This window comes from Pocillopora verrucosa, chromosome 4 (genome assembly GCF_036669915.1).
Source record: "Pocillopora verrucosa isolate sample1 chromosome 4, ASM3666991v2, whole genome shotgun sequence".
NCBI lineage: Eukaryota > Metazoa > Cnidaria > Anthozoa > Scleractinia > Pocilloporidae > Pocillopora > Pocillopora verrucosa.
The window spans coordinates 24,146,268-24,157,794 of NC_089315.1; positions in this window are offsets into that span (position 1 = coordinate 24,146,268).

Consider the following 11,527-nt stretch of genomic DNA (forward strand, 5'->3'; position numbering starts at 1 on the left):
TGGAGAGTTAGAAAGGGCATAGACTCAAAACGATCTTAAAACTGCACAATCAAAATGTTGGAAACTCAAATACAAAAAGTGTAGGTACTTGTCAAAATTAATTAGTGATTATAGAATAACATTTTGTTGTACATATATAAAAACCTTTCTCCAGATTCATCGTCTACAACGGACAGTGAGAGAACAATGACCTGTATACAACTTTTTCAACTGTTCCGTTTCGAAAGTGTTTTTGTTCAGGGATACTATTCCATTAAAAGAGTTTAACCATCAGAAGTGGATGGACAATCAATAAATCATTTTTGATGTTAACCAAACGTATTACGCAAAATATAGTAAGGTTCGAATTGGTGTCACTCTCATTCATAATGGAGAAAGGATATTTTTATTTTAGGAGGAGTTCTTAAGAGTCGAAAGTGAGTTCGACCTACAACTTAACCTAAAGTTAAATGAAAAACTTTGATTCATAATGACACAACTACTGAACTCAAAATTAGTTCATATACCTTAAACTCTTAACTGGCGAAGTTGCGCTCGACATGTAGTTAATTATTTGACTGGATGCAATTTACCTTTGAAAAGTGATCAGTTATGTGCATGTTAAAATTTGGAAAAGTAAATTTATTGCTGAGTTGAACAATTGGGTTAAATACAGGAATTCTGTAGTAGAAACTGGCCTAACTTGGAGATGCTAAAATTACAGAATAAACACAGGATCATTTAACTTCAACAGTACATGCATTATTATATTTTTCTGCTTTTTTCAGTTACTGGACATTAGGAGGGGTGGAGGGAGGAGACTTAATTGATGATCCGCCGATACCATGATAAATCTTCGAATCTTAGCTTGTTGTGGGCACTAAGTCTGTTAGAAAGGTACGCAACTAGACGTAATGCTTCATGATTCGCCAAAAGTTTGTTGCGTCTTTTAGGCGCCAGATTTTTGAAACTATATTTCAATTTGTTAGTAGCAACAGCATTGCGAGCTCATTTAGTGACTACTTAACTATTAAATTATCATTCAGTCATAAGGGCAATTTTAAAATTTTTTAATATCTTAATTGATTGACATTGACACTCCCGAATAATGTAAAGGGTACTACCCGTTGACTTTCTTGTCCATGGATGTTCCAAACCGTTTACATAACTATGTTTACGATAGGAAAAATGCTCGGGTTGTTGCAGTTTTTGTCAAATGTCTATTTTTTACCTGCATGTGATTTAATATAGAACGTTATTGAATCAAATAATCTTTATTTGCTACATTCGATCTTTAGTGGCGGGGAAAAAGCAGTTTTTGCGAAGTTTTAGACTTACCCATTACATTTTATTGAAGAACATTTGCCTGAGAATATCAAATTACATACTTTTGATTCGTACATGTAGGTCACAAAATACCTTTCCACGTATTATAGTTAGCTATTTCCTCATTTTAACATTTCATTTTTTCATCATTTCTGTAATATATTACCAGAGCATTTGTTTATCCTTTTGATATGATATTTTTAGCAACAAGTGGCGTTAAATCCGCAATTCAGGTTTTTATTACCGTTGTTTGGAAAACAATGATGGTTAAAACTGTAATCTGCCTTTCTCACCGATAGCCCTCCACATCTTTTGCGTTTCTTACAAGTAGGTATTGTTATAAGAATATCGCATACAACAAGCGATCTGATATTCTCAGTATTCAAGCTCGATTCAGATACATCTACTGGTGTTTGAGCAAGGATTTGCCTCTCTATTACTTTCAAGTGACTTTTCCATTTCCAGGCGAGAAAGACGGCGGTTCGGCGTCAATGAGCTTAATGGTACTGAGAGACAGAACCAATACCATTGAGAGTGTAAAAGCATGGCTGATCTGAAACAAACCATGTAAGGGACAGTGAAGTGAGGTCAAATATAAATAAAAAGGTTCTTGTCTCAATTTGAATATTATTTTCTTTGAAGTCAGTTGCAGTTTTCATCTCTAACGAAACTAAGTCTATAAATTGCTTGGTAAATTTCACCCTGTAGTGCTTGGAGAAAAAAGACAGCAAGAAGAAAATAGTCTTGGGACGATCCTTGAAGATATGGAGTAAATACTAAAATAACTTTGTCCACACTTACATTTGATGGATATTACAAATGTTATTTGCATTGTTAGGACTATTTGAACTATTAATGCTCGACAGATGTCCTTGCATCAGCCATATATTTCCAAAGATCAACGCAAATGTTTGATAATTATTGTCCATCTCAATTTGATCACATATTCTCAGCTAAGTAGCTCAATAAACTTGAAAAATAGCCTTGAGTTAAAAAGAAAAAAGATGAAAAGATGATAATTGCACCTGTTTTGAGTTGTTGACCATTTTATTTTTTTTCTGCGTCTCTTTTGCTTTTTCTTGAACACAGGTATCTTTGAATCTTTCTTTAGCCACTGATGAATAACCTTCTCTTCATTAGCTCATATTTCTTCCATAAACTAAAAATATCTAAATTTTTTCGGCCAGGAGAAGATTGAAATCGTTATGTTTCATCGCCTCGTGACTGATGAAAGTTCTTTTTATATCAGCATCCTTTGGGTTTGTTTCAGAAGGTGGAAAAATCAGTTTTAAAGGAAGAAGTATGTCTTAATAAACATTTTCGTAACGGAACTACTGCACGAGTGGGCAAAGTGTTCTTTGAGGACAAACTTTTAAAAACCCTTTTCTTTATGTCAACGTAGTTTACTTCAAATGAACTTCAAAATTTTCCTCTGCATGTCTTATTGGTATCAGCCTTGAAAAACTAATTTTGTGCAAAAGAAAGTCATTTTATAGCCGAACAATTTCTCATTTCTTTTAGGCGTTGATCTGTTCGTCGTGGCCAGTCCAGGCAGTTTGAACATCACTGATTAGGTATATTTTGGGATGAAACCGATAGTGCGCACAACTATGAGTACTCGAGCGTAAACACACACACGAAAAGCTTAAGTAAGCGTTCACTGAGGACCTCAAATAAGATCCAGATCATTATATTTGTTAGCGCATTGATGTGGCTTTGAAGCACTTATTTAATGTCGTAGCCCGAAGAATCTAGTTGAGAAACTGTAGAATTACAATAGATGACTATTTTCGAGTTGAGGACCGGAAAAATTAATACAATTGTGGTGCACGGAAATCAGCGGAGTACAACAGATAGGGATCTGAAAACATTTGAATTGCCACCAAGAGCATGATAATTGTGCCTAAGGTATTAGAACAGTTATTCGTATTAGCTTCATTAACGACAAAGGAAAAGAAATAACTTGTCAGCGTCGGTTGCTTGAACGTGCGAACGGAATGGATGCAAGTTGTTATAACTCTGTGCACGATCTTTTGTAAAAACTGAATTTAGAATTACATATACAAAATTTTTATTTAAGAAAGGTGTTATTTTGAAATTCGCACTGATTTCGAAATGACAGGAAATCTAGTAAAAACTCCCTCAATTGATCCTCATATATATTTTTTGTTTTAAGCCCGTCAGTGGAAAAACGAATGTTCAAAGTTATAATTTATTGTTGGTGACTTATGCATTTACTGAAGATTCTCTCCTATGTATCATTCAACAGGTAAATCTATACCTTTACAAGACAATTGTCAAGTTTTAAGTAGGAAAACATTTTGGAAGGTCAGGATGCTCAGATACTTCCAACGACTCAACCTCCTCTCCCCACCTCTAAATGAGGTTATGTGACGCCATTTATTTCATCTGTTCTCTTAATTAATTTTTTTCAACTGTTTCGTTTCATGACAGGAAGTCGGTCATCTAAAAATATATCTTCTTGTAATTATACAGATCATGAAACAATTGCCTCATGCAAATTTGTTGATATGCAACAATCAAATGCACAGAAATAAATTTTGCTTGATGGCTAATCAAGCATTTGATGAGGTCAAAGATTGATTTATCTCATACTTCCAATACATTTCGGATTGTGAAAATTGTGGAGAGTTAAATAGGTTATATTCTTTAGAACATGCAAGAGGAAAATATTAGAAAACCCAACCATAAACAGTGTGGGTACTTTTGAAAATCAATTAGTAATTATTAACGTCTTAAAACCGTGCGCGTGGACCGTACTGTGAATATCGGCTCGAGGTCATGACAGTACAGACAGAGGGCCAATATTTCTTAGTGCAGCTCGAGAAAGCGAGCTTATTTAGTAGTTTATTATATGGCACTCAGACTAAGCTTGTTTCCATTCAATTTGCCGACTGTCAAGAAAGAAAACGCACGGTTTATGACCGTTTCCGTGGAAACGGTCCGTATGGTAAAAACCTGACCAAACAGAACTCTCGCGGATATACCTTAAGACTACCTTACCATATAATAAAAGAATAATATATTTTTGTGGATAAACCTTCAACTAAATCGATTGTCTGCAACGGACAGTGAGAGAACAATAATCTGCATGTAAACAACATTTACATCTTTTCCGTTTCGAAAGGAATACAATAGGAATACTATTCCACTAAAATCACTTAACTATCAGAAGTGGATGGACAATCAATAAATCCTTTTTGATGTTAATAAATTGTTCGAAAAATATAAATTGGTTTGAATTAATGTCACTCTCATTCATGACGGAGAAGGATATATGCAGTTTAAGAAGTGTTATAGACCTTTAATGAGGTGGGCCTGTGCCAAAAACCTTAAGTTAAAAGGAAAAATTTCAAAGACAACGTTTTAGAAAGAGGAAACCGAAGAATAATAAAGTATAAATTGTTCAACTGTTTGCCGTAGTACATTATTTTTACTTTAAGGTCCAGTGGCTCTTCATCTTTACGTCTCCGAGTATAATCGATGCTAATATTTGTGGAATTTATATCTCAGGGTTCCACTCATGTCAATTGCTCTGCTTCCTATTTTTTTCCAAGGCGACCATCTCCTCTACCATTTTTTCACTATTGATTTTTCTTCGGCATCATTTCGTTTCATACAAATATCTATCTACCGCTGCTTAAGTACGACTTGCATTTTTTCTATGTCCTTATGCTTTATGTGTCGAAGCTCCTAACTTAGCTTACTTTGAATTGGGGCATATTAAAATGACACGTCCACACCCGGCATTATGGCTCAAGTACTGACCTATTAACTTAGTGCACTATCTGTCTCTTGGTTCCTCTGTCTCTCTGATTATGTAGTCACTGAACTTAAAATATAATTTAAAAACTTAAAATATAATTTCAAACCTTAAAGTATCATTTGAAATCTAGTTTCGTGCCAAAGTTCGTAATGTTGGCTCATGTTCCTTAAACTCTTTATTGGGGAGACCGCCTTCTTCATAAAGTTCTTTGACCACATGCAATTTACCTTTGAAAAGTTACTTAGAGATGCCAAGATAATGAAATAAACTCTGACTCATTTCATAACAGAGGTGCACGTATAGTTGTCTTTTTTCATGTTTTTATTAGAAATAGGGGAGGAAAAGACGTAAATGATCATACGCCAAAGCTGTGATAAATCATCGAAAAGTAACGTAGAGATGCCAAGATAATGGAATAAACTCTGGATCATTTCATAACAGTGCACGTATAGTTATCTTTTTTCATTTTTTTATTAGAAATACGCAAGGAAAAGACTCAATTGATCATACACCAAAGCTATGATAAATCATCGAATCTTAAGTCTGCATATAACGATCATCAATACAATCGATACAATAAAAAAACATTTTTACTGGGCTATTTTGACGTATTTTTAATCCAGTTATTGTAGTTCTTCTAAAGTAACTTACGGGAAACGTGCCTTCTAAGCCAAGAAGGCAACGTTTAAAGTTGTGTATATTTGTAAACAAGACGTTTAAGATCCATGCATTTAAAGTCACATCTGCAATGTATCATCTGGACATTTGTTTTTCAACTTGATCTACTTCTTTTTAGCAACAGCTTATGGGGAATCCGCATACGGGGTTCTCCATAACTCTTTTTGGAAAACAATCGGAGAAGTCGTACATTGCCTTCACCTCCGCTAGGTTTCCACAGCTTTTAGCTCGCCTACAAGTATGGTAAGTTATAATTCTGTTGCATACAACAAGAGATCTGACGCTCTCAGTATACGACTTCGGCTCAGTCACAGTTACGGGTGCTTGAGCAAGGATTTGTGCCTCTATAGTTGAACAATTGACCTTTCCACTTCCACCCGCGAAAAACGACGGTCTGGCGTCAGCGTGATCAAAAGCACCAAGTGAAAGAGCCAGCAACAGAACAGCAGAAAAAGCACGAACGATCTAAATTAACCAAGGAGAGAAAAGAAAATGAAAACTAAAAAATTTATTTTGTGAGTCAGAACGATAATCATTTCATGCGAAAAGGACTTATCCCTTTTAAACCTCTATTCCTGTTATTTTATCTTAGATCTTTGCTTAAGGAAGAAAGAGACAAGCAAACTAAGAGAATGCAACTATTGACGACATGACGACGATAATATAATTTGAATTGGTTTATCGATTGTAAAGGTCGTGACAGCTAAAGATTTTGCTCATTTTTGACGTCGATTTCCCATGCAGGCCGTGATAGAGGATACAAACTTCTCTCTTTTCAGGGTAGCCGCACATTTTTGGAAAAAAATACTGGGTTAAAAAATAAGAAAAGGTGGCCTCAGATCATACCTGTAGTACAAAGTTGACCATTTTATGTTTTGTACTTCTTCAGATCCTTCCAGAAAACAGATTTCTTTGAATCTTCACTCAAAGACAGGTGCTTATGCTCTCGCCATAACCTTTTATATACTCTCCATAAACCAAAAATATAAATATTTTTTCCCTGTTTCTAGGAGATTATCACCGGTTGGTTTCAGCGCTCCTTGGTACATTTTGACGCAATTGAATTGTATTTTCTTTTAGGTTACTTCAAGATAACAGCAACACTAATTGATTTGAATAGCTAAGTGTTTTAGGGGGAAAATTATCTTAAGACATCCTCTCGAAACTGAACGGTTATGGAAGTGGTATGAGATTTGAGTCAGTGTTCCTCCGTAGCAGTCCATTTTTGGAATGGTCTGTGAGTGTAAGGTATCCTTCAGTATTTAATAAGTTCGTCAAAATATTATCTTTTCATATTATTCTTCAGCTAAGAGTAAAAATTTTTGCATTAAAAAGGATTTTTTCAAACCCCCATAAATACACAAGTTCTTTTCCGTTTTCCGTTGATCAGTCAATGAACCGTATGAAAGATTGGGTAAGTCAACCGTATCACTGAAACGATAAACAAGATTGATTAAGCTGAAACCGCACGCTATTATTTCAACCATTTAATGGACTTTATACCCCGAGGCAATAGCTTAATTACCTGTGACTTAGAGAACCCTTTTTAAAATCAATCTTTTCTAGCAAAATCTAACAGACAAGTGAAAGGCGAAACTAACCGCTAGTCCAGTGAAGAGAAATCAATATTCTCTACTTCACTTGTTATCAGTGTTTCGACCACCCGCTTTTTCGTTAATATCAACGACAACGAAGCTTAAATGTTAACCTTTTTTAACGTAGTGGTGACCGTAGGTAGGTTAAGAGAATTGAGTGCGAGTATCAACCAGGGAGTGCATTTTGATTAGAGACCAAATTCTAAAGAAAATTATTGAAAAAAAGGAAAGCATGTTTTTAGGAAAATTAATCTTACGATCTTTGCAGTTAAATTGCTCACTCCAAATTTACGAGGAAACAATATTTTTAACCGCGCAAAAGAATTATTGACAACCTTTTTTTTCAGTTAGTTGGGACAGGTCTCGATAAAAAACTTCCTTTAAGAAGTGACTGCATGAGTGATGTATCATTTCTGTATAACACTCCCTGAATCGAATGAAGGATATCGTTTTCCCTTCCGAAATAAAACTGGGACTAATGACTTACTGAAGAGTGATTTAATAAAAATGAAAACTGTTAAAACCGATAAAGATATTGATTAGCTGTACATTTTAAATTCAGCTGAGAGTTAGCAACCAACAAAGCATGAAAAATATTGTGACGAAAGTTTCGAAGCCGCATCAGTAAAAAAAAAATTGCATGTTCCTGATTTAAACCGCCTAAAGCAAGCCACAGGAAGCCGTCGCAAATGGCGTTTTTTGCTTGGCATCCTGTTAAGATTATTTACGAGGTGGTCTTTTGCTTCACTTTTAGCGATGAAGTGGACTGATGGGTTTGTTGCTGTTCGAACGATGGGATCAGTAACGGATAAACACCTCTTTATACTTGAGTTCTGCTTCCTTTTCAAAATGATCTCATCTGAAATAGGCAATTTTCGCTTTTGCTAAGAATGGTATTGAGGGAGGAAAGATACTTCGGGGCCGGTCTTAGTTATTGCTCCGTTCCCCTTGAAAATGATGTGATCAGCCTGACAACCATGTGATCCCCCAAAAATCCCCCGCCCCGCCTCGGCGCTAAATTCCCTAGCTGCCAAAACAAAGTCAAAATGCTGCGTTTGTTCACAGTCTCGAAAGAAGTCTTAAAAATTGATGATTTATTCTGTCAAACTCTGGATTCTGAGTTATTAAGCGATTCGTTTACTTACGCACCAGCCTCTGAGACGTTATAATTTGAAGAAGTTGCATCAGTAAATTTTGCATATGTTTAGCAAACTGAAGGAATTAATGACGTAACCTCTTTAAAAGGTGTGTCATTTCCGCCTATTAAGTTTCACTTTCGTTTCTTGTTACCTATCGAACATTTTATCCATTAGCCACGCTGCTCTGAAGATTGGGCGTCCACTTCCTATGTCATCAACAACCGAATAAATTTCATTATTATGCAATTGCATTGGGTAGCGATATTGTACGGTTATCTTGACAGTTGGTTACTTCGTGTTATAAAAATACCTTTTTACCCAGTCGGCTGGGCGCACTACGCTTCCCTAACCACTTTCCTTTCTTCGCCTTATGAGAAATGAACAGAAAGACTTGGCAGAAAAAAAAAAGCAGTTGGATGATAAATAACTTATTTGACGTTTTTGTGTGCAGTATAGCTGGGTATTTTTACTCGTTATTTGTGTTTTGACACGTCCTACGGGTTCGTCAAAATATGGCACAACTCGTATAAATACTCAGCGATAGTACTCACCAAAACGTCTAATTGGATATATTTACTTTCACTTTATTGACTCATTCTGCGCTTCAATGCGATTATTGGATGCTAATAAAACCAAGAATATTTTAATTCAAGTCTAAAAAAGAGTCAGATACCTACATTCGTAGCAAATTTTTAATAGCACATTGTAGTTGGAAATTAAAAAAAAAAAAATGCTCTTAACTGTTCACACGAGAACAGATAACATGAAACTAACATCGTTTTCTAATTTACCTTTTATCTTTTGCTCTAAGGATTATTTTCGTTTGATAAATTAGAATATATATTACTATAAATTTTTTTTTTTAGGGATCACATTTTACATTACGATTTAGCTTTTGACACAGTCGTAAACCACTGATACAATCTTGCCATTTGAGAAAGTTACAAACCTTACTTTCTCTTTACAATCCTTTTTGCAATGTGGTATCTCAAAGAAATAATTATAAATTAGACGATGATCAAATTTCTTTATACACTGATTGTCTTTCGTACTCTTTGGAAACCTTCTCTTGAACTGTTCAGCGATAACATGTTCTCCTTGGGTCGCTGAAGTTAAGTATGCAGTTTTCTCTGATTTTGCGCCGTGAACCATACGCCGATCTTGACTAGTATTGACGGTACTTTTCCCTGAAGATTTTATCATCCCATGGAATAGAGAGACTGATGAAATCCTAGGTCTTGCTTGCACTTGTACACTAGAGTTCATCATTAATACGCACAGAGCCATGGAGAGTAACTGAACAAATGTTTGAGGAACAAAATTAGTTAAATAAATTAATAATTCTTCTAGTTTCAAATAAACGTTTTAATTCTGTTTTCGGCAAACTGAAAGATGTAGGAATTGAAAAATTGATCACGTAATGGACCAGTCGAGAAAATAACCAAAAGACAATTTGTGCGGAGAGATAGCTCATCAGAAAGTAAAATTTCAATTCAATTGAAGTGGTCATACCAATAACGTAAAGCAAAACAAAAACAGAAATATGTTTATCCTATAAGACGTTTCGGTGTGTAGTATCGCTCAGTATTTTTACGAGTTGTGCTGCATCATTTTGACGAGCCCGTAGGACGAGTCAACATACAAACAACGAGTGAAAATACTCAGTGATGCTACACACCAAAACGTCTAATAATTTATTTATTATCCAACTGCCTTTTTTTCTGCCAAGGCGGGAAAAGCAAAGCGGATAGAGAAACGTTGTGCGCGCAGCCGATAAGTTAAACAGGTTTTTTTTACCTTACATGGTAACTAACTGTCCAAACAACCGTACAATATCGCAGGATATTTGTACTCTTTTCGCGCGTTATTTGTACTCTACTTTGTGGAGTTGGATAATAAATATATACATTTATTTTTGTCGTAACGGTATTTATTTTAACGAGTATTTAAAAATGTCACGCTGAAACAAAACTACGCATTATTAAATTACGCATTATTAAATAAGAATTTAGCCTTTACCTGAATTATCACCGAGGCAGACATGTTCATCTCTTCTTTGTTCGACCGCGCTGAAGACTTCTGAATTGACTCAGTCACTCATTTGGCTCAGTTCTTAGGTCCTGTTTAAATACTTTCGACAACTAAAAATACTTCAAACCGTTTAAGTGACGTTTCTATTCTTTTAGGAATTTCAGACGTACCTGTGAGTCAGTTCCGCGTGAACGGGCATCAAAGGGAAGCTTAAATCAGCAATTACATCGAATTTTCCTTAAAGTGGCTTTGATCAAAAGAGAGAGAAAAAATTCCCCTTAATTTCTGATGTTAAGTTAAATCACGCCATAATTTTCCGTATCGTACTTTTACTCAAAATTTTCGTATAAAAATTGTTCAAAATATTCATCCTCTTTCCTTTTATGCTAAGGAAAATAATGAAGCAAAACTTAATAAAAGAAAATTGAAAATACTATACTATTCCACGATGCTTTTAACCACTAAACCATTTTCAGTGAACAAGTTATACAAAAAATGTGTTTATTTGGTTCTTTTATATGATTGTCCTAAACTATTATAAGTTTTGTAGAATTGGCACTTTCCCATAGGGATTTTTCTTACGAAATTTTCTTTATATTTGCAACTTCGATCAGGTTGTCTCCCTAAAAATTCTGCATTTTGTGTCATATAAGAAACTATGATACAAATGAACTGTTTAATTCCTCATGAATGGAACAAATCCAAACTTCAGAAACTGTCAGTAAAACTAGATAACATTCTGTGCTGTCGTTTCGTAACACTCCAAAAATAAACTCAAAAGTTTATTATGCCTACGCAATGACGCATTTGAAGTCTGCTTTCATGTTGGAAGGAAATCGAAAGTAATTTACCGAGGGAAAGTTTGTCATTTGAATTTATGAGATGAGGCAATACTCCCTCTACCTTGTCTCATTCATTCATTTTTTTGAACCAAAACATTTTTATGCACTTTGCATTACTTACTCGAGTGAAGGATACTTAGTTTGATTAAT